The sequence below is a fragment of the Moschus berezovskii genome, chromosome 23, assembly GCF_049115385.1.
Source record: "Moschus berezovskii isolate FMDL1 chromosome 23, NW_MosBer_1.0, whole genome shotgun sequence".
NCBI lineage: Eukaryota > Metazoa > Chordata > Mammalia > Artiodactyla > Moschidae > Moschus > Moschus berezovskii.
Genome location: NC_142482.1, coordinates 41165931 through 41189784, shown reverse-complemented (window position 1 = coordinate 41189784; position 23854 = coordinate 41165931). Strand labels below are relative to the sequence as shown.

At 44.1% G+C, this 23854-nt stretch overlaps 8 non-coding genes across 8 annotated transcripts; 6 read left to right on the top strand and 2 right to left on the bottom strand.

Moving 5' to 3' along the window:
• Window positions 1–4657: 4657 nt before the first annotated feature.
• On the top strand, window positions 4658–4730 carry TRNAF-GAA (transfer RNA phenylalanine (anticodon GAA)). The gene has a single exon. It is a non-coding gene; the product is annotated as a tRNA-Phe (tRNA).
• A 373-nt stretch (window positions 4731–5103) lies between these two features.
• TRNAA-AGC (transfer RNA alanine (anticodon AGC)) lies at window positions 5104–5175 on the top strand. The gene has a single exon. It is a non-coding gene; the product is annotated as a tRNA-Ala (tRNA).
• Window positions 5176–8669: 3494 nt separating this feature from the next.
• TRNAL-AAG (transfer RNA leucine (anticodon AAG)) lies at window positions 8670–8751 on the bottom strand. The gene has a single exon. It is a non-coding gene; the product is annotated as a tRNA-Leu (tRNA).
• Window positions 8752–11691: 2940 nt separating this feature from the next.
• TRNAF-GAA (transfer RNA phenylalanine (anticodon GAA)) lies at window positions 11692–11764 on the top strand. Its single transcript has one exon. It is a non-coding gene; the product is annotated as a tRNA-Phe (tRNA).
• A 2649-nt stretch (window positions 11765–14413) lies between these two features.
• Window positions 14414–14485, top strand: TRNAA-AGC (transfer RNA alanine (anticodon AGC)). Its single transcript has one exon. It is a non-coding gene; the product is annotated as a tRNA-Ala (tRNA).
• A 3551-nt stretch (window positions 14486–18036) lies between these two features.
• Window positions 18037–18118, bottom strand: TRNAL-AAG (transfer RNA leucine (anticodon AAG)). Its single transcript has one exon. It is a non-coding gene; the product is annotated as a tRNA-Leu (tRNA).
• Window positions 18119–21513: 3395 nt separating this feature from the next.
• On the top strand, window positions 21514–21586 carry TRNAF-GAA (transfer RNA phenylalanine (anticodon GAA)). The gene has a single exon. It is a non-coding gene; the product is annotated as a tRNA-Phe (tRNA).
• A 375-nt stretch (window positions 21587–21961) lies between these two features.
• On the top strand, window positions 21962–22033 carry TRNAA-AGC (transfer RNA alanine (anticodon AGC)). The gene has a single exon. It is a non-coding gene; the product is annotated as a tRNA-Ala (tRNA).
• The last annotated feature ends 1821 nt before the right edge of the window (window positions 22034–23854 follow it).

The following is a 23854-nucleotide window of genomic DNA, read 5'->3' as shown; positions in this document are numbered from 1 at the left end:
TTTATTATTGTCATTTTTGTTTTTGCTGCCTTTGGTCTTTTGAATGAGTCAATCAAAGTTTCCCGCCTTGTTCTTGTGCCACAGTTTTTCTTGTCACTTTGGAATACAATGATATAATTCGTGCGGGTGTACTCAAACCATTTGTCCATGTGTTATTAGCCATCTTCTCTAGAGCCATTTTGAGCAATCACAGCTGTGTTTTGGGGTACACACAATGCATAGGATGCATGCCCCCACCTCTACGATTCTTAGATAACAGTATTGTATGGGGACTTCGGAAATGGCCAAAGTGAAGCCAGATAATTCTGATCCTCATGTATCTTTGATGGAAATACCATTTGTGCTTAAAACAAAGATCTAGAGGGGGACAGACTGTAATCGTTTGAATAGACTTTCTTTGTTCAAACTGTGGCTCTTCAGAACTCCCACTGGGAGAAGTGTAGTATGTAAACAGTAGAGAACACTGAAAATGTCCCAAAGATTTCTAGAAGAAAACTGGGTTTCAGGAGACCTCTGCGTAAGAGTAAGAAACAAGAATGGAAGAGCTAAAGAATCTTCGCTCAGACACTTAAACGCTCGACCCTCAGATCAAAAGTTTGAAGCGCTATCCAAGGTGCTGACACTTGTATTCTTGGACATGTATTTAAAAGTGTTCGTTTGCTGTCCGGCTTACATTTCTTTCTCGTTTGCCCCTCACATTCCAAATCTAGTGTGCTAAAAATCTGTTGCTGCCTCAGATATATAAGCCCAAAGCCACCGGCGGACCCTGCTTCTACGCTCAACATTGCTCTCACTGCAGTCACACAGGAATCCAGACGTGGCTTTCCAGTTGCTCTTTATAAAGCTATCAATTCCTGCACTGCCTGCGTGCATGCTCAGTCGCTCAGTTGTGTCCGACACCTTTGCGACCCCGTAAACTGTATCTCGCCAGGCTCCTCTGTCCATGGGGTTTCCCAGGCAAGAATACTGGAGTGGGTTGCCAAAACTCCAGGGAATTTCCGGCTGTATTGCACCGCAAACAAAAATTCAGCTACACAAGCGCCCTCCAAAGTGCACAGCCTGTTTATCCAGCGAGGAAAAGAGCAACTAGTATCTCTCAAACTACGATAACTGGAACAAAACAAACCGGATTCTCGTAGGACATACGTTTTCACCTACTTCGCTTAAAATAAGGAAGACTCCTCTTGCGGCGAACCTGTCGACATGCAGAAGAGACAAAGATTTCGGATACATCCACATTCTCCCTTATCCGAATATCAGTGGTGTATAATGCTCATTACCAAACTTTCTTCTTGTGTCCTCGTTTTCGTGCTCCGACTTGGCTGCTGCTTCTTTCCCCCAGCTGTCTTCCCCTCCCCACTCTCCCGCCAGGATGGTCTCGCCTCCCCACTCCCTCTCTCCTCTCCGTCCCCCCTCAACTCTCCAGTTCTCTGACATTAGTCTAGGAACAGCTGCACCTTGCTGATTTTCAGTCATTTAGAGAAGTTTTTAAATTACATGATTTCCTATCCTCTTCCACTTATGACAGGATTTCCTTAAAACAAACTAAACAAAAACACACAAAAAGTATAGGTGTTTGAGTTGACAATGATGCACATTTGAATAAAGGCAGGAAACATCAACTTATTTGTGATCCAGGGACAAATAGATTTTGAGGACCTACCCAGGTGTGGGGGGTTCTTTTAAAGAATTTTTCTTTTCGGCTTCCTTCAATTCACCTTCTTGTGGAAAAGCATTCTGTCTGAAACAGGAGCAATATCGACAGAAGCATCTTTTCTAATCCTCTTTCCTGTCTTCTGTCCTTTGGGGTCTCAGAGCTAGATTTGCAGTGTCCTGGACAGAATGCTGCTTCTGCTAGGCACAGTGGTTTAGTTATGACTGACTTGGCTCTTCATTTCATATCCATATTAGTTACACTTCACTCTTATCTTCCCACGTGGACCTAAATTTCCTGAGTAGTTCTCATGGCACTGGCCTTTGTATTCCCCACCACCATCTTTTATATTTTTCTAAGAGCGTTGCAAACAGAAAAGAAGTTGAAGATGCAACAGAATAATATTTCATCCTGATGTACGCTTGGTGGTGGACAGGAACTGCCACTCAGGAAGTCAGCTAGCAGCAGTCCTTGGAGGGTTCCCTACTTATGAAAGATCTCTTTTGTATTCAGACACTTTTCTATTCAGAAAGCAAAGTCTCTTCTCTTGAGGGTTTCAGAAACAGCAGTGTAGCGTAAATCTCAAAAAAGCCCCCAGTTAGTCGCTCAGTCATGTCCAACTCTTCGCAACCCTTTGGACTGTAGCCCTCCAGGCTCTGTCCATGGAATTCTCCAGGCAAGAATACTGGAGTGGGTAGCCATTACCTTCTCCATGGAATCTTCTCCCAGAGCTCTTCCCTGACCCAGGGATAGTGGCAACTTGCCATATGGAATATCCTAGACACCTTCTGCAGGGGATGTAGCTCAGTGGTAGAGCACAGTGTTTCGCATGCATGATGCCCTGGGTTCAACCCCAGCACCTCCAGGGCTTTAATCTCAGCCCTGAACTAAGGCTTATGACTTATTTGACAAGTGATTTAGCAGGGTAGGCCAAAGATTTCATTTTATATGACTGATAAATTTTCAAAAATGGCAATGATTGATTCCACTGTTACCTCTTTGTTCGATGACCTATGACATTCAAAAGTTTACAAGTACCTGAATAAAGGCAGGAAATGTCTACTTATTTGTAGGTCACTTATTGTGACCTATATTTTCCACAAGTTTTAAAACTTGTTCAAATAAACCTTTATTTATTAGCTGCAACCAGTTCTAAAATATTGTAGCAGATTTCACTCCATGTTGAAATGAATTGTTTGTTCAACTTCTCACAAAATAGTCTTACCTGAAATTTTTTCCAGGAAGACTACTCACACAGATTATTCCTTCAGTCACTTCAAACTGGCTCTGATTCCTTGATTAATCAGCTGAATAATATTGGTAACACCTGTTGACTCATCAGAAGTCAAAGGAAACCATGCCAAATCATTTGCCTTATTTTAAAAATCAACTATTGATGTGACTTCACAGATATAGAGAAAAAACTAGTAGTTACCAGGGGGAGGGAAGGGCAATAGTAGATTTGGGGAGTGGGAGGTACAAATTTGAGTGTAAGACAGGTTCCAGGGGAACAAAGCTTGTGGCTCAGGAAGTAAGGAACTTGACTGAAATGTTGGAGATCATGCTTCCATTGCTGGGTCAAGAAGATCCCCTGGAGAAAAATGCGATAATCCTCTTCATTATTTTTTGCCTGGAGAATTCCATGAACAGAGGAGCCTGGTAAGTTACAGTCTATGGGATGGCAAAGAGTTGGACACGACTGAGTGACTAACACTTTCACTTTGTAATAACTTTAAATGGAAAGTAACTTTTTAGATTGTGTAAAAAATGATTTCTTGTGAAGGAAGTCTGTTGTAATGAGGTATGCTCTTTAAAATTTTCTAATTTTTGTGACAGTTGCTTTCCTGTCAGTTGAGAATTATTGTGATGAGTATGTAGTCTGGTAATGTTTATGCATAGGAATGAGTTCTGTTTTGAGAGTGAGTTGGTAAGTCCAATTTGTTTGTAAGTCCAACAAAATTAGCCTAGGTACTCAACAAATACAATCACTATATAGTACCATACTGTTATAGGTTTATAATATTTTTCACACAAAGAACACATAAAAACAAAAAATTAAAACATTTTTAATCTTATAGTACAGTATAGTAGTACAGTACAACAGCTGGCATACAGGGGGCTAGCATGGAGTGAACAGGCAAGAAGAGTTATTGCCTGGAGGAGGGAGAGGAGGTGGGACACGGTCGAGTGGAGGGATCATCAGCAATAGGAGGTGGAGGGTAAGCTGCGCTAGCACTCATGTCTGACATTGATGGAACGCATATTTGCATCCTTGAAAGTTTGCATATAAGGGACTTACGGAGAAGGCAATGGCACCCCACTCCAGTACTCTTGCCTGGAAAACCCCATGGATGGAGGAGCCAGGTAGGCAGCAGTCCATGGGGTCGCTAAGAGTTGGACGGACTGAGCGACTTCACTTTCACTTTTCACTTTCACGCATTGGAGAAGGAGATGGCAGCCCACTCCAGTGTTCTTGCCTGGAGAATCCCAGGGACAGGGGAGCCCGGTAGGAGGCCGTCTATGAGGTCACACAGAGTCGGACACGACTGAAGTGACTTGGCAGCAGCAGCAGCAGTACATATATATTTTTCCAAACTTATAGAGTTATTGGATTCCATTTCTCAGCATTTTTGGAGACTTTCAAAGAAGGAGGATCAAGAGGAAGAGAAAAATAAGAGACACCCCCCCAAAACAAAATAATACTGCCTTTATGTTCTTTTCGTTTCTGAACTGGGTCTGGGTCAACTGACAGGATGTGGAGAAGCCGAAAGACTTTCCAGTGAATTGCTTTACCTCTCTTCTGCCTCCCTGCTCCACCTACGATCCCACACCAGAGGGAACTTGATCCAAGCGGCACATATGGAAGAAAGATTCCAGTGCTTTCTGGGCAGGCAAGTCCATTGGACAACTAGAGAATCAGGCTTAAGGAATTTGAAACCCCCCAAAAAACTGAAAACAATTTAATTATTAAAAAATAGAGGTCAAAGGCTTTTATTTTGAGTGGCCGAAATAGCTCAGTTGGGAGAGCGTTAGACTGAAGATCTAAAGGTCCCTGGTTCGATCCCGGGTTTCGGCAAGCTATGCTTTTTAGTTGATACAGTGTAATCCGTTAGCATGTTAAATATGTGCCACATTTCAGTCATGGAGGAGCTCATAACCGAAGCCCACTTTTAGATTTTCAACTTTTTTTTTTTTAACCAAGGTAATAAAGGTATCTTGCTGCTGCTGCTGCTGCTGCTGCTGCTGTTAAGTCGCTTCAGTCGTGTCCAACTCCGTGCAACGCCAGAGACGGCAGCCCCCCAGACTCCCCCGTCCCTGGGATTCTCCAGGCAAGAACACTGGAGTGGGTTGCCATTTCATACTCCAGTTGAACTGGGCTAGGGTTCTTGAAAAATAATGCAGACAGCTTTTGCCATTAAATGATTTTCCAGAGAGGGCCCGCAGCTGTGGGGGGTGTAGCTCAGTGGTAGACCGCGTGCTTAGCATGCACGAGGCCCCGGGTTCAATCCCCGGCACCTCCAGGTGGGACTTCTAGTGTGACAATCCTTAGGCACTAACCAAAATGGCCCTGAGGAAATTTGTTACTCATAAGTCTGTCCACCTTTTATTTTGTAATTGGAGAACGTTGCTTTACAAAGTTGTGTGGGTTTCTGCTATACAAGGAGGGGAATCAGTCATATTATCTATGTTTCCCCTCCCTCTTGATCCTTCCTCCCCCGCCCCTCCCCAGGTAATCACAGAGCGCCAGGGTGGGCCCCCTGTGTTATATAGCAATGCCTCACTGCTGCTGCTGCTAAGTCTCTTCAGTCGTGTCCGACTCTGTGCGACCCCATTGACAGCAGCCCACCAGGTTCCCCCGTCCCTGGGATTCTCCAGGCAAGAACACTGGAGTGGGTTGCCATTTCCTTCTCCAAGCTATCCATTTTACACACGAGAGTACGTATATGTCAATGCTACTTTCTCAGTTCCTCCCATCCTCTCCTTGCCCCGCTGTGTCCATAAGTCCACTCTCTACATCTGCGTCTCCATTCCTTCCCTGCAAATAGGTTCATCAGTACCATTTTTCTAGATTCCATACATATGTTAATATTTGATATCTGTTTTTCTGTTTCAGATTTGTCCACCTTTTAAAACCATCCACTATAGTCACTGTGAAATCACTCCTATGTTGACTGAGGTCTTTACTACACAAAAAGTACCTACTGGGGAAAATGAGCATTCAGAGAGCAGGAAAATCACTCAGACTATGCCCCCACCTCATCTTTCATCAAACTAGCTTCAGGAATCAGTTCAATGGTGTTTTCCCTGGATTTGGAGAAAGTTTAAAATTAAGAAGCTGGAAAATCTGAAGTGAACTTGCCCTAGTACTTTGGGGAACACAATTCCTCCTCTGGCATGAAGAACACAGGATTCTCCAGTGGTGAGATGAAGGACAGACTGGCTGCATAATTTCCTGGACACAAGGCCCTCTGAAATCACAGACATGTGATGTCATCATGGCTGGCCATGATGACAGGTATAGAAGCGAATGCCTAGCCAAAGAGGCAAGCCACTCTCTTGTGTCCTTGCCCTCTTCTAAGAGACTCAGAATGGATGTTCACCAGAGTCAGGTTTGAGATGAGAAGGCAGGAGATGCTCACCATGCAGACTTGATAAACCGTCCTGGCCTGTTTGGATCCCAAAAGGAAAGATGTAAAAAGAGTACAGGGAAACCTCTTTCTCCTTCTACTTGTCCTGTCTACTTGCTGGGTATGCTTGGGAGAGCGTTACCTTTTGAAAATGTTGCTAATGCAGATACACTGCTGGAGTCCTAAGCACTTACGGAAACATCAAAGAACACAGATTTAGGACACTAGTGTTCAGAGATTTAGGACAGTTGCTACGTACTTGTGGGACAATTCTACCTTTTCTTACAAGTAGTTTAACTTTGTGGTCCTATTAAAGATTTTGATGAATCAACATGAATTTGATCATACAATCCAGTTTACGAAGTAAAATAGCTTTTGTGTCTCACTTAAATCTGGGGAGTGGGTGGTGAGTGTTGTAGAGGGAGACTTGAGTGCAAAGCAAGATATTTGAGAGAAAGAAAAAGGTTATTCTTAGTCACAAAAGAGGTGAATGGTTTGATTTGTGCTAAAATTAATGTTTTTTGCAAACAATTGGCTACGTGCAAGAAACCACACTGTCACATAAAGTGATTGGCCACTGTAAAAGTTTTATGTCAGGAGTCTGGGAACCTTGCATCTCTCCTGCCTCAAACATTTGGACATTGACCAGATGCACAAAATTGCCAGTTGTCCTCTGAATTAACTTAGGGGGCACATTCCACCCAAGGTAAATATTTTCATGCAAGAAGCACCCTATCAAGCTATTCCATGCCATTGTGAAGTCACCTTCACCAGGAAAGACACTCCTTCCACATTCTCAAAGAGACTTGAGACTCACTCTGTCTGCCCATCCCTTGTATCTGGTGATTCAGTCAAACATGTTCTAGGACCACGTTCTTGAAACCAGGATAATTGATTTGTATTAAAGACTTTTCCTTCCAGCAGAGGCATAGTTACTGCTTACAGATCCTGTCTGGAGCGTCCTCACTCTGATATGCAAACCTTCCCAATAAAACTTTCTCTGGCACCGTATTTTCCCCTGATCCTGTCACCACTCCGCCATTGTCATTTCCTTCCCTTGGACTGCAGAATTTAGCCTCTGGCTCAGGCTTCTCCACTTCAAAAGCCCTCACTATTATCAATGATTTCAGCCTTTCAACTGTTGCTCTATATTGAATACATGCACACATGAGAGTGCCATAGAAATCCACTGGTTTCCCAGATTTTAAGTAAGTGCCATTTTATAAAAATCCCATGGATCACTAATGTTATTATGACAAATATTAAACATCTACTCCTGTTGACCTTTTCTACCTTCAGAGAAGGCAATGGCACCCCTCTCCAATACTCTTGCTCCATGGACAGAGGAGCCTGGTAGGCTGCAGTCCATGGGGTCGCGAAGAGTAGGACACGACTGAGCGACTTCACTGTCACTTTTCACTTTCATGCATTGGAGAAGGAAATGGCAACCCACTCCAGTGTTCTTGCCTGGAGGATCCCAGGGACAGGGGAGCCTGGTGGGCTGCCATCTATGGGGTCGCACAGAGTCAGAAACGACTGAAGCGACTTAGCAGCAGCAGCAGCAGCATTGACCTTTTACTGTTCATACTGTTCACGGGCTTCTCAAGGCAAGAATACTGAAGCGGTTTGCCCTTCCCTTCTCCAGTGGACCACATTTTGTCAGAACTCTACCATTACCCGTCTGTCTTGGATGGCCCTATAGGGCATGGCTCAGAGTTTCATTGAGTTAGATAAGGCTGTGGTCCATGTGATCAGACTGGTTAGTTTTCTGTGATGGTGTTTTTCAGCCTGTGTCCCTCTGATGGAGGATAAGAGGCTTATGGAAGCTTCCTGATGGGAGAGAGGGACTGAGGAGAAAATTGGGTCTGATGGGCGGGGCCATGCTCAGTAAACCTTTAATCCAATTTTCTGTTGATGGGTGGGGCTGTATTCCCTCCCTGTTATTTGTATGTGTGTGTGTTAATTGCTTAGTCTTCTGCGACTCTTTGCGACCCTACGGACTGTGGCAAGCCAGCATTCTCTGTCTTCGGGATTCTCCAGGCAAGAATACTGGAGCGGATTGCCATTACCTTCTCCAGGGGAACTTCCCAACCCAGTGATCAAACCCTGGTCTCCTTCATCGCAGGCAGGTTCTTCAGCGTTTGGGATAAGTGAACTCGCTCAGTTGTGTCCGACTCTGCACCCCATAGACTGTAGCCTACGAGGCTCCTCTGTCCATGGGATTTTCCAGGCAAGAGTACTGGAGTGGATTGCCATTTCCTTCTCCAGGGGATCTTCCCAACCCAGGGCTCGAACCCGGGACTCCAGCACTGGAGACAGACGCTTTTCCGTCTGAGCCACCAGGAAAGTCGTAAAAGGTTTGAGCTACAGGGAAGTCCTAAAAGAGTTGGCAGCGGTGGGATTCGAACCCACGCCCCCGAAGAGACTGGAGCCTTAATCCAGCGCCTTAGACCGCTCGGCCACGCTACCACTTTGTACCTTTTTTTTTTTTTTCTTTTTTTTTATTAATCTACAGCCAAACTATGGTGGAGGTAATGAAGATAATAGCGACCTCTTTCAAAAGGTCCCATACACGCACTGCTACATCCAGTGTCCACAACCTTGCAGCAGACCTAACAGAAGCAGAAGATATTAAGAAGAGATGGCAAGAATACCCAGAAAAACTCTGCAAAAAAGATCTTCATGACCCAGATAATCACGATGGTGTGATCACTCACCTAGAGCCAGACATCCTGGAATGAGAAGTCAAGTGCGCCTTAGGAGGCATCACTATGAACAAACTAGGGGAGGTGATAGAATTCCAGTTGAGCTATTTCATCTCCTAAAAGATGATGCTGTGAAAGTGCTGCACTCAATATAGCAGCCAATTTGGAAAACTCAGCAGTGGCCACAGGACTGGAAGAGGTCAGTTTGCATTCCAATCCCAAAGAAAGGCAATGCCAAAGAATGCTCAAACTACCGCACAATTGCACTCATCTCACACACTAGCAAAAAGAAAGGACAGTTAGTCACATAGTTGTGTCTAACTCTTTGTGATCCCATAGACTGTAGCCCAGCAAGTCCTCCGTCCATGGAATTCTCCAGGCAAGAATACTGGAGTGGGTAGCCATTACCTTCTCCAAGGAATCTTCTCCCAGAGCTCTTCCCTGACCCAGGGATAGTGGCAACTTGCCATATGGAATATCCTAGACACCTTCTGCAGGGGATGTAGCTCAGTGGTAGAGCACAGTGTTTCACATGCATGATGCCCTGGGTTCAACCCCAGCACCTCCAGGGCTTTAATCTCAGCCCTGAACTAAGGCTTATGACTTATTTGACAAGTGATTTAGCAGGGCAGGCCAAAGATTTCATTTTATATACTGATAAATTTTCAAAAATGGCAATGATTGATTCCACTGTTACCTCTTTGTTCGATGACCTATGACATTCAAAAGTTTACAAGTACCTGAATAAAGGCAGGAAATGTCTACTTATTTGTAGGTCACTTGTTGTGACCTATATTTTCCACAAGTTTTAAAACTTGTTCAAATAAACCTTTATTTATTAGCTGCAACCAGTTTTAAAATATTGTAGCAGATTTCACTCCATGTTGAAATGAATTGTTTGTTCAACTTCTCACAAAATAGTCTTACCTGAAATTTTTTCCAGGAAGACTACTCACACAGATTATTCCTTCAGTCACTTCAAACTGGCTCTGATTCCTTGAATAATCAACTGAATAATATTGGTAGCACCTGTTGACTCATCAGAAGTCAAAGGAAACCATGCCAAATCATTTGTCTTATTTTAAAAATCAACTATTGATGTGACTTCACAGATATAGAGAACAAACTAGTAGTACCGGGGGAGGGAAGGGCAATAGTAGATTTGGGGAGTGGGAGGTACAAATTTGAGTGTAAGACAGGTCCCAGGGGAACAAAGCTTGTGGCTCAGGAAATAAGGAACTTGACTGAAATGTTGGAGATCATGCTTCCATTGCTGGGTCAAGAAATTCCCTGGAGAAAAATGTGGTAATCCCCTTCATTATTTTTTGCCTGGAGAATTCCATGAACAGAGGAGCCTGGTGAGTTACAGTCTATGGGATGGCAAAGAGTTGGACACGATTGAGTGACTAACACTTTCACTTTGTAATAACTTTAAATGGAAAGTAACTTTTTAGATTGTGTAAAAAATGATTTCTTGTGAAGAAAGTCTGTTGTAATGAGGTATGCTCTTTAAAATTTTCTAATTTTTGTGACAGTTGCTTTCCTGTCAGTTGAGAATTATTGTGATGAGTATGTAGTCTGGTAATGTTTATGCATAGGAATGAGTTCTGTTTTGAGAGTGAGTTGGTAAGTCCAATTTGTTTGTAAGTCCAACAAAATTAGCCTAGGTACTCAACAAATACAATCACTATATAGTACCATACTGTTATAGGTTTATAATATTTTTCACACAAAGAACACATAAAAAGAAAAAATTAGAACATTTTAAATCTTATAGTACAGTATAGTAGTGCAGTACAACAGCTGGCATACAGGGGGCTAGCATGGAGTGAACAGGCAAGAAGAGTTATTGCCTGGAGGAGGGAGAGGAGGTGGGACACGGTCGAGTGGAGGGATCATCAGCAATAGAAGGTGGAGGGTAAGCTGCACTAGCACTCATGTCTGACATTGATGGAACGCATATTGGCATCCTTGAAAGTTTGCATATAAGGGACTTACGGAGAAGGCAATGGCACCCCACTCCAGTACTCTTGCCTGGAAAACCCCATGGATGGAGGAGCCAGGTAGGCAGCAGTCCATGGGGTCGCTAAGAGTTGGACGCGACTGAGCGACTTCACTTTCACTTTTCACTTTCACGCATTGGAGAAGGAGATGGCAGCCCACTCCAGTGTTCTTGCCTGGAGAATCCCGGGGACAGGGGAGCCCGGTAGGAGGCCGTCTATGGGGTCACACAGAGTCGGACACGACTGAAGTGACTTGGCAGCAGCAGCAGCAGTACATATATATTTTTCCAAACTTATAGAGTTATTGGATTCCATTTCTCAGCACTTTTGGAGACTTTCAAAGAAGGAGGATCAAGAGGAAGAGAAAAATAAGAGACACCCCCCCCAAAACAAAATAATACTGCCTTTATGTTCTTTTCGTTTCTGAACTGGGTCTGGGTCAACTGACAGGATGTGGAGAAGCCGAAAGACTTTCCAGTGAATTGCTTTACCTCTCTTCTGCCTCCCTGCTCCACCTACGATCCCACACCAGAGGGAACTTGATCCAAGCGGCACATATGGAAGAAAGATTCCAGTGCTTTCTGGGCAGGCAAGTCCATTGGACAACTAGAGAATCAGGCTTAAGGAATTTGAAACCCCCCAAAAAACTGAAAACAATTTAATTATTAAAAAATAGAGGTCAAAGGCTTTTATTTTGAGTGGCCGAAATAGCTCAGTTGGGAGAGCGTTAGACTGAAGATCTAAAGGTCCCTGGTTCGATCCCGGGTTTCGGCAAGCCATGCTTTTTAGTTGATACAGTGTAATCCGTTAGCACGTTAAATATGTGCCACATTTCAGTCCTGGAGGAGCTCATAACTGAAGCCCGCTTTTAGATTTTCAACTTTTTTTTTAAACCAAGGTAATAAAGGTATCTTGCTGCTGCTGCTGCTGCTGTTAAGTCGCTTCAGTCGTGTCCAACTCCGTGCGACCCCAGAGACGGCAGCCCCCCAGACTCCCGCGTCCCTGGGATTCTCCAGGCAAGAACACTGGAGTGGGTTGCCTTATGACCTCTTTAAGTTTACATAGTACTCCAACATATTAACACCCTGTGAACAGTAAGCACTACTGATTTTAAAAAATAATAAAATAGTATGCAGTAATGACGCTTAAAATATTGGGCAACGGTCACTGAATCACTGTGATGTATAGTGTGAACAGCAGCAGTGGGAAGAGAAAAGGGTGTCACCTATCGTCTCTGTTGTAGCTTGAAAGCAGCCATAGAAGATGTGTAAATGAAGTACCTGTGTTCGAATAGAACTTTATATATGGACACTGACATTTGAACTTCATATAAACTTCATGTGTCAACTAATACTAGTTTTCGTTTTATCTATTCAACCTTTTAATGTTCCCAAACCATTCTTAGCTCCCTGCAATACTTGACCAATCACTAAGGAGAAGATCTCACTGTAAATATTCACAACTTTAATGGCAGGCAAGGTTTCAGTGGGCATTTGCCAGTTAGAAATAACTGGAGAATAAATTCAAACAGAAGGACCTCAGTCCCTGGGGATTTGAACTTTGTTTCCCCATTTAAAAAATCCCAGAAGCTTACCTAGTGAGCTATGATAATCTATAAATCTAGCTACTGGACATACATTTAACTAATTCATTTGATAGATATTATCTTAGTGCAAAGCTTCTTTGCATTCTCCTTATGGCAGGGAAAATCCCATTTGAAAGAGATGCTATAATAAATACCCAGTTCTCAGGAATGCTTTGTTTTCCTCTCTCTTCTGTCTTCCATTCCTTTAGGCATCTCAAAACCGGAGCTGTCACGTCCCCTACAAAATGTCACAGCAGGGTTTGCAGACCAAATTGCTGGACTTGAGGTATTTTATTTCATGGTGAGTATTGTGAGTTCTTTGCTTTCTTGCTTCCCCATTTCCCCAGCGAATTAGAAACTGCTCAACATTAATTATGTAGGACTACTTCTTTCCCTATATGTGATAGTGACATTTTCACAGAGGAATAAATCCAAACTAATCTCAAGTTGCCTTTTGACTTCAGGATTCCCATCTCAGAAGAAAAGATGTGGAGCAGGTGCTCTAAAGGAAATCTGCCTGGCTTTGAAACTTGCCCTGCTACTTATTGGCTGTGAACTGTTGGCAGTTAGTTACTTCATCTCTTGGGGAGTCTATTTATCAAGGAGGTGATATAATCATGTAATGTAACCTGTTGTTATTACTATAATATTATCCACTTCTTGTCCCCAGCTATATTTTAAAAGCACCATTTTTTTTTTTTTATTTTGAAAGCTTGGAAAAACAACAACAACAACAACAACAATGTCATATTGACCATGGTCAGAACTCAACCTAGAGTTCTGTGAGCAGGATTTCAACTTGCCCTTGGGAAACCCACCAAGTTTCAGTGTCTCAAAACTCTAACCTTCCTACACCTGGTGGTAAGTAAATGATGCTCATCTAGCACTCACTGGGGAAAGGTATCTTGATTCAGTTCAACTAAACTTGTTCCTAGATTTGAGAAAAGTTTGAAAGCAATTAATTAAATGGCATAAAACAAGAAAAAAATGGAAATACCCACCCCTTAGGTTTGGGGATCCTTTTATGCTGGCCACCTCCTCACTCATGCCCAGTAATTCCAGGCAATTCTTGTCCAGGAATGAGTTGTTCAAATATCTGATTTATCCATGATTTGTAAAACAAATCTTACTGACATTTTCCAGTTTACAGATTTCTTCCCTAGGTACTTTGTTACTGAAAGTGAAAGTTGCTCAATCGTGTCTGACTCTTTGCGACTCCATGGACTGTAGCCTACCAGGCTCCTCTGTCCATGGACTTCTCCAGGAAATTCTACTGGGGATGTTGTTCCCTTCCCCAGAGGATCTTTCCAACCCAGGGATCAAACCAGGGATCAAACCCAGGTTCCCCCCCAACTGCAGGCGGATTCCTAACCATCTGAGCCACCAGGGAAGTAAATTTATAAACTTCCAAACAATACTTAGTGTGTTCTTTAATGTTGTGAGGAACCTTACTTAATTCAACTATATCCCTAGAGTCGAACAGAATAAACCATTGCATGTCAGTAGATGTTCCTCTGGTTTCTAGCTCTCTTCATACTGTTGTAGAGCCAAGAGCGCCATGTGAGGAGGGCAAAAACATGGACAAGATACTCCAGAACAGAGCTGGGTTGTACTGGGCTACTGCTGCTACTGCTGCTAAGTCGCTTCAGTCGTAATCGACTCTGTGCGACCCCACAGACGGAAGCCCACCAGGCTCCCCCGTCCCTGGGACTCTCCAGGCAAGATCAGTGGAGTGGGTTGCCATTTCCTTCTCCAGTTGAGCTGGGCTAGGGTTCTTGAAAAATAATGCAGAGAGCTTTTGCCATTAAATGATTTTCCACGGAAGGCTCGTAGCTGTGGGGGGTGTAGCTCAGTGGTAGAGCGCGTGCTTAGCATGCACGAGGCCCCGGGTTCAATCCCCGGCACCTCCAGGTGGGACTTTTCGTGTGACAATCTTCGGGCACTAACCAAGATGGCCCTGGGGTAATTTGTCACTCATAACTCAGTTCACCTTTTATTTTGTAATTGGAGAACGTTGCTTTACAAAGTTGTGTGGGTTTCTGCTATACAAGGAGGGGAATCAGTCATAATTATCTATGTTTCCCCTCCCTCTTGATCCTTCCTTCCCCCTCCCCCCACCGCCACCACTCTCCCCAGGTAATCACAGAGCGCCAGGGTGGGCCCCCTGTGTTATATAGCAATGCCTCACTGCTGCTGCTGCTAAGTCACTTCAGTCGTGTCCGACTCTGTCCGGCCCCATTGACAGCAGCCCACCAGGTTCCCCCGTCCCTGGGATTCTCTAGGTAAGAACACTGGAGTGGGTTGCGATTTCCTTCTCCAAGCTATCCATTTGACACACAAGAGTACGTATATGTCAATGCTACTTTCTCAGTTCCTCCCATCCTCTCCTTGCCCCGCTGTGTCCAAAGTCCACTCTCTACATCTGCGTCTCCATTCCTTCCCTGCAAATAGGTTCATCAGTACCATTTTTCTAGATTCCATACATATGTTAATATTTGATATCTGTTTTTCTGTTTCAGATTTGTCCACCTTTTAAAACCATCCACTATAGTCACTGTGAAATCACTCCTATGTTGACTAAGGTCTTTACTACACAAAAAGTACTTACTGGGGAAAATTAGCATTCAGAGAGCAGGAAAATCACTCAGACTATGCCCCCACCTCATCTTTCATCAAACTAGCTTCAGGAATCAGTTCAATGGCGTTTTCCCTGGATTTGGAGAAAGTTTAAAATTAAGAAGCTGGAAAATCTGAAGTGAACTTGCCCTAGTACTTTGGGGAACACAATTCCTCCTCTGGCATGAAGAACACAGGATTCTCCAGTGGTGAGATGAAGGACAGACTGGCTGCATAATTTCCTGGACACACGGCCCTCTGAAATGCACTGATCACAGACATGTGATGTCATCATGGCTGGCCATGATGACAGGTATAGAAGCGAATGCCCAGCCAAAGAGGCAAGCCACTCTCTTGTGTCCTTGCCCTCTTCTAAGAGACTCAGAATGGATGTTCACCAGAGTCAGGTTTGAGATGAGAAGGCAGGAGATGCTCACCATGCAGACTTGATAAACCGTCCTGGCCTGTTTGGATCCCAAAAGGAAAGATGTAAAAAGAGTACAGGGAAACCTCTTTCTCCTTCTACTTGTCCTGTCTACTTGCTGGGTATGCTTGGGAGAGCGTTACCTTTTGAAAATGTTGCTAATGCAGATACACTGCTGGAGTCCTAAGCACTTACGGAAACATCAAAGAACACAGATTTAGGACACTAGTGTTCAGAGATTTAGGACAGTTGCTACGTACTTGTGGGACAATTCTACCTGTTCTTACAAGTAGTTTAACTTTGTGGTCCTATTAAAGATTTTGATGAATCAACATGAATTTGATCATACAATCCAGTTTACGAAGTAAAATAGCTTTTGTGTCTCACTTAAATCTGGGGAGTGGGTGGTGAGTGTTGTAGAGGGAGACTTGAGTGCAAAGCAAGATATTTGAGAGAAAGAAAAAGGTTATTCTTAGTCACAAAAGAGGTGAATGGTTTGATTTGTGTTAAAATTAATGTTTTTTTTTTGCAAACAATTGGCTACATCCAAGAAACCACACTGTCACATAAAGTGATTGGCCACTGTAAAAGTTTTATGTCAGGAGTCTGGGAACCTTGCATCTCTCCTGCCTCAAACATTTGGACATTGACCAGATGCACAAAATTGCTAGTTGTCCTCTGAATTAACTTAGGGGGCACATTCCACCCAAGGTAAATATTTTCATGCAAGAAGCACCCTATCAAGCTATTCCATGCCATTGTGAAGTCACCTTCACCAGGAAAGACACTCCTTCCACTTTCTCAAAGAGACTTGAGACTCACTCTGTCTGCCCATCCCTTGTATCTGGTGATTCAGTCAAACATGTTCTAGGACCACAATCGTGAAACCAGGATAATTGAATTGTTTTAAAGACTTTTCCTTCCAGCAGAGGCATAGTTACTGCTTACAGATCCTGTCTGGAGCATCCTCACTCTGATATGCAAACCTTCCCAATAAAACTTTCTCTGGCACCGTATTTTCCCCTGATCCTGTCACCACTCCGCCATTGTCATTTCCTTCCCTTGGACTGCAGAATTTAGCCTCTGGCTCAGGCTTCTCCACTTCAAAAGCCCTCACTATTATCAATGATTCCAGCCTTTTAACTGTTGCTCTATATTGAATACATGCACACATGAGAGTGCCATAGAAATCCACTGGTTTCCCAGATTTTAAGTAAGTGCCATTTTATAAAAATCCCCTGGATCACTAATGTTATTATGACAAATATTAAACATCTACTCCTGTTGACCTTTTCTACCTTCAGAGAAGGCAATGGCACCCCGCTCCGGTACTCTTGCCTGGAGAATCCCATGGACAGAGGAGCCTGGTAGGCTGCAGTCCATGGGGTCGCGAAGAGTAGGACACGACTGAGCGACTTCACTGTCACTTTTCACTTTCATGCACTGGAGAAGGAAATGGCAACCCACTCCAGTGTTCTTGCCTGGAGAATCCCAGGGACAGGGGAGCCTTGTGGGCTGCCATCTATGGGGTCGCACAGAGTCAGACACGACTGAAGCGACTTAGCAGCAGCAGCAGCAGCATTGACCTTTTACTGTTCATACTGTTCACGGGCTTCTCAAGGCAAGACTACTGAAGCGGTTTGCCCTTCCCTTCTCCAGTGGACCACATTTTGTCAGAACTCTACCATTACCCGTCTGTCTTGGGTGGCCCTATAGGGCATGGCTCAGAGTTTCATTGAGTTAGACAAGGCTGTGGTCCATGTGATCAGACTGGTTAGTTTTCAGTGATGGTGTTTTTCAGCCTGTCTCCCTCTGATGGAGGATAAGAGGCTTATGGAAGCTTCCTGATGGGAGAGAGGGACTGAGGAGGAAACTGGGCCTGATGGGCGGGGCCATGCTCAGTAAACCTTTAATCCAATTTTCTGTTGATGGGTGGGGCTGTGTTCCCTCCCTGTTATTTGTATGTGTGTGTGTTAATTGCTTAGTCTTCTCCGACTCTTTGCGACCCTACGGACTGTGGCCAGCCAGCATTCTCTGTCTACGGGATTCTCCAGGCAAGAATACTGGAGTGGATTGCCATTACCTTCTCCAGAGGAACTTCCCAACCCAGTGATCAAACCCTGGTCTCCTTCATCGCAGGCAGGTTCTTCAGCGTTTGGGATAAGTGAAGTTGCTCAGTTGTTTCCGACTCTGCAACCCCATAGACTGTAGCCTACAAGGCTCCTCTGTCCATGGGATTTTCCATGGGATTTTCCATTTCCAGGCAAGAGTACTGGAGTGGATAGCCATTTCCTTCTCCAGGGGATCTTCCCAACTCAGGGCTCGAACCCGGGACTCCAGCATTGGAGACAGACGCTTTTCCGTCTGAGCCACCAGGAAAGTCCTAAAAGGTTTGAGCTACAGGGAAGTCCTAAAAGGAGTTGGCAGCGGTGGGATTCGAACCCACGCCCCCGAAGAGACTGGAGCCTTAATCCAGCGCCTTAGACCGCTCGGCCACGCTACCACTTTGTACCTCTTTTTTTTTTTAATCTGTGGAATATTCTGAAAGAGATGGGAATCCCAGACCACCTGACCTGCCTCTTGAGAAACCTGTATGCAGTCAGGAAGCAACAGTTAGAACTGGACATGGAACAACAGTTCAGTTCAGTTCAGTCGCTCAGTCGTGTCCGACTCTCCGCGACCCCATGAATCACAGCACGCCAGGCCTCCCTGTCCATCACCAACGTGATCACTGACCTAGAGCCAGACATCTTGGAATGTGAAGTCAAGTGGGCCTTAGAAAGCATCACTACGAACAAAGCTAGTGGAGGTGATGGAATTCCAGTTGAGCTATTTCAAGTCTTGAAAGATGATGCTGTGAAAGTGCTGCACTCAATATGCCAGCAGATTTGGAAAACTCAGCCGTAGCCACAGGACTGGAAGAGGTCAGTCTTCATTCCAATCCCAAAGAAAGGGAATGCCAAAGAATGCTCAAACTACCGCACAATTGCACTCATCTCATACACTAGCAAAAAGAAAGGAAAGTTAGCCACATAGTTGTGTCAAACTCTTTGTGATCCCATGGACTGTAGCCCAGCAAGTCCTCCGTCCATGGAATTCTCCAGGCAAGAATACTGGAGTGGGTAGCCATTACCTTCTCCAAGGAATCTTCTCCCAGAGCTCTTCCCTGACCCAGGGATAGTGGCAACTTGCCATATGGAATATCCTAGACACCTTCTGCAGGGGATGTAGCTCAGTGGTAGAGCACAGTGTTTCGCATGCATGATGCCCTGGGTTCAACCCCAGCACCTCCAGGGCTTTAATCTCAGCCCTGAACTAAGGCTTATTACTTATTTGACAAGTGATTTAGCAGGGTAGGCCAAAGATTTCATTTTATATGACTGATAAATTTTCAAAAATGGCAATGATTGATTCCACTGTTACCTCTTTGTTCGATGACCTATGACATTCAAAAGTTTACAAGTACCTGAATAAAGGCAGGAAATGTCTACTTATTTGTAGGTCACTTATTGTGACCTATATTTTCCACAAGTTTTAAAACTTGTTCAAATAAACCTTTATTTATTAGCTGCAACCAGTTCTAAAATATTGTAGCAGATTTCACTCCATGTTGAAATGAATTGTTTGTTCAACTTCTCACAAAATAGTCTTACCTGAAATTTTTTCCAGGAAGACTACTCACACAGATTATTCCTTCAGTCACTTCAAACGGGCTCTGATTCCTTGATTAATCAGCTGAATAATATTGGTAACACCTGTTGACTCATCAGAAGTCAAAGGAAACCATGCCAAATCATTTGCCTTATTTTAAAAATCAACTATTGATGTGACTTCACAGATATAGAGAACAAACTAGTAGTTACCAGGGGGAGGGAAGGGCAATAGTAGATTTGGGGAGTGGGAGGTACAAATTTGAGTGTAAGACAGGTTCCAGGGGAACAAAGCTTGTGGCTCAGGAAGTAAGGAACTTGACTGAAATGTTGGAGATCATGCTTCCATTGCTGGGTCAAGAAGATCCCCTGGAGAAAAATGCGATAATCCCCTTCATTATTTTTTGCCTGGAGAATTCCATGAACAGAGGAGCCTGGTAAGTTACAGTCTATGGGATGGCAAAGAGTTGGACACGACTGAGTGACTAACACTTTCACTTTGTAATAACTTTAAATGGAAAGTAACTTTTTAGATTGTGTAAAAAAATTTTAAATAAAAAATTTAACTATTGATTTCTTGTGAAGGAAGTCTGTTGTAATGAGGTATGCTCTTTAAAATTTTCTAATTTTTGTGACAGTTGCTTTCCTGTCAGTTGAGAATAATTGTGATGAGTATGTGGTCATGTATGGATGTGAGAGTTGGACTGTGAAGAAAGCTGATCGCCGAAGAATCGATGCTTTTGAACTGTGGTGTTGGAGAAGACTCTTGAGAGTCCCTTATACTGCAAGGAGATCCAACCAGTCCATTCTAAAGGAGATCAATCCTGGGTGTTCATTGGAGGGACTGATGCTAAAGCCGAAGCTGCAATACTTTGGCCACCTCATGTGACGAGTTGACTCACTGGAAAAGACTCTGATGCTGGGAAAGGTTGGGGGCGGGAGGAGAAGGGGATGACGGAGAATGAGATGGCTGGATGGCATCACCGACTCTGTGGACATCAGTTTGAGTGAACTCCGGGAGTTGGTGATGGACAGGGAGGCCTGGTGTGCTGTGATTCATGGGGTTGCGGAGGTTCGGACACGACTGAGCGATTGAACTGAACTGAACTGAACCGATGTAGTCTGGTAATGTTTATGCATAGGAATGAGTTCTGTTTTGAGAGTGAGTTGGTAAGTCCAATTTGTTTGTAAGTCCAACAAAGTTAGCCTAGGTACTCAACAAATACAATCACTATATAGTACCATACTGTTATAGGTTTATAATATTTTTCACACAAAGAACACATAAAAACGAAAAATTAAAACATTTTTAATCTTATAGTACAGTATAGTAGTACAGTACAACAGCTGGCATACAGGGGGCTAGCATGGAGTGAACAGGCAAGAAGAGTTATTGCCTGGAGGAGGGAGAGGAGGTGGGACACGGTCGAGTGGAAGGATCATCAGTAATAGGAGGTGGAGGGTAAGCTGCACTAGCACTCATGTCTGACATTGATGGAACGCATATTGGCATCCTTGAAAGTTTGCATATAAGGGACTTACGGAGAAGGCAATAGCACCCCACTCCAGTACTCTTGCCTGGAAAACCCCATGGATGGAGGAGCCAGGTAGGCAGCAGTCCATGGGGTCGCTAAGAGTTGGACGCGACTGAGCGACTTCACTTTCACTTTTCACTTTCATGCACTGGAGAAGGAGATGGCAGCCCATTCCAGTGTTCTTGCCTGGAGAATCCCAGGGACAGGGGAGCCCGGTAGGAGGCCGTCTATGGGGTCACACAGAGTCGGACACGACTGAAGTGACTTGGCAGCAGCAGCAGCAGTACATATATATTTTTCCAAACTTATAGAGTTATTGGATTCCATTTCTCAGCATTTTTGGAGACTTTCAAAGAAGGAGGATCAAGAGGAAGAGAAAAATAAGAGACACCCCCCCCAAAACAAAATAATACTGCCTTTATGTTCTTTTCGTTTCTGAACTGGGTCTGGGTCAACTGACAGGATGTGGAGAAGCCGAAAGACTTTCCAGTGAATTGCTTTACCTCTCTTCTGCCTCCCTGCTCCACCTACGATCCCACACCAGAGGGAACTTGATCCAAGCGGCACATATGGAAGAAAGATTCCAGTGCTTTCTGGGCAGGCAAGTCCATTGGACAACTAGAAAATCAGGCTTAAGGAATTTGAAACCCCCCAAAAAACTGAAAACAATCTAGTTATTAAAAAATAGAGGTCAAAAGCTTTTATTCCGAGTGGCCGAAATAGCTCAGTTGGGAGAGCGTTAGACTGAAGATCTAAAGGTCCCTGGTTCGACCCCGGGTTTCGGCAAGCTATGGTTTTTAGTTGATACAGTGTAATCCGTTAGCATGTTAAATATGTGCCACATTTCAGTCATGGAGGAGCTCATAACTGAAGCCCACTTTTAGATTTTCAACTTTTTTTTTTTTAACCAAGGTAATAAAGGTATCTTGCTGCTGCTGCTGCTGCTGCTGCTGCTGCTGTTAAGTCGCTTCAGTCGTGTCCAACTCCGTGCAACCCCAGAGACGGCAGCCCCCCAGACTCCCGGTCTCTGGGATTCTCCAGGCAAGAACAGTGGAGTGGGTTGCCATTTCCTTCTCCAGTTGTACTGGGCTAGGGTTCGTGAAAAATAATGCAGTCAGCTTTTGCCATTAAATGATTTTCCACAGAGGGGCTGTAATTGTGGGGGGTGTAGCTCAGTGGTAGAGCGCGTGCTTAGCATGCACGAGGCCCCGGGTTCAATCCCCGGTACCTCCAAGAGGGACTTCTCGTGTGACAATCATCTGGCCCTAACTAAGATGGCCCTGGGGAAATTTGTCACTCATAACTCTGTCCACCTTTTATTTTGTAATTGGAGAACGTTGCTTTACAAAGTTGTGTGGGTTTCTGCTATACAAGGAGGGGAATCAGTCATAATTATCTATGTTTCCCCTCCCTCTTGATCCTTCCTTCCCCCCCCCCCCCCCACCGCCACCACTCTCCCCAGGTAATCACAGAGCGCCAGGCTGGGCCCCCTGTGTTATATAGCAATGCCTCACTGCTGCTGCTGCTAAGTCACTTCAGTCGTGTCCGACTCTGTCCGGCCCCATTGACAGCAGCCCACTAGGTTCCCCCGTCCCTGGGATTCTCCAGGTAAGAACACTGGAGTGGGTTGCCATTTCCTTCTCCAAGCTATCCATTTTACACACAAGAGTACGTATATGTCAATGCTACTTTCTCAGTTCCTCCCATCCTCTCCTTGCCCCGCTGTGTCTATAAGTCCACTCTCTACATCTGCGTCTCCATTCCTTCCCTGCAAATAGGTTCATCAGTACCATTTTTCTAGATTCCATACATATATTAATATTTGATATCTGTTTTTCTGTTTCAGATTTGTCCACCTTTTAAAACCATCCACTATAGTCACTGTGAAATCACTCCTATGTTGACTAAGGTCTTTACTACACAAAAAGTACCTACTGGGGAAAATTAGCATTCAGAGAGCAGGAAAATCACTCAGACTATGCCCCCACCTCATCTTTCATCAAACTAGCTTCAGGAATCAGTTCAATGGCGTTTTCCCTGGATTTGGAGAAAGTTTAAAATTAAGAAGCTGGAAAATCTGAAGTGAACTTGCCCTAGTACTTTGGGGAACACAATTCCTCCTCTGGCATGAAGAACACAGGATTCTCCAGTGGTGAGATGAAGGACAGACTGGCTGCATAATTTCCTGGACACAAGGCCCTCTGAAATGCACTGATCACAGACATGTGATGTCATCATGGCTGGCCATGATGACAGGTATAGAAGCGAATGCCCAGCCAAAGAGGCAAGCCACTCTCTTGTGTCCTTGCCCTCTTCTAAGAGACTCAGAATGGATGTTCACCAGAGTCAGGTTTGAGATGAGAAGGCAGGAGATGCTCACTATGCAGACTTGATAAACCGTCCTGGCCTGTTTGGATCCCAAAAGGAAAGATGTAAAAAGAGTACAGGGAAACCTCTTTCTCCTTCTACTTGTCCTGTCTACTTGCTGGGTATGCTTGGGAGAGCGTTACCTTTTGAAAATGTTGCTAATGCAGATACACTGCTGGAGTCCTAAGCACTTACGGAAACATCAAAGAACACAGATTTAGGACACTAGTGTTCAGAGATTTAGGACAGTTGCTACGTACTTGTGGGACAATTCTACCTGTTCTTACAAGTAGTTTAACTTTGTGGTCCTATTAAAGATTTTGATGAATCAACATGAATTTGATCATACAATCCAGTTTACGAAGTAAAATAGCTTTTGTGTCTCACTTAAATCTGGGGAGGGGCAGGTGAGTGTTGTAGAGGGAGACTTGAGTGCAAAGCAAGATATTTGAGAGAAAGAAAAAGGTTATTCTTAGTCACAAAAGAGGTGAATGGTTTGATTTGTGTTAAAATTAATGTTTTTTTTTTGCAGACAATTGGCTACGTGCAAGAAACCACACTGTCACATAAAGTGATTGGCCACTGTAAAAGTTTTATGTCAGGAGTCTGGGAACCTTGCATCTCTCCTGCCTCAAACATTTGGACATTGACCAGATGCACAAAATTGCCAGTTGTCCTCTGAATTAA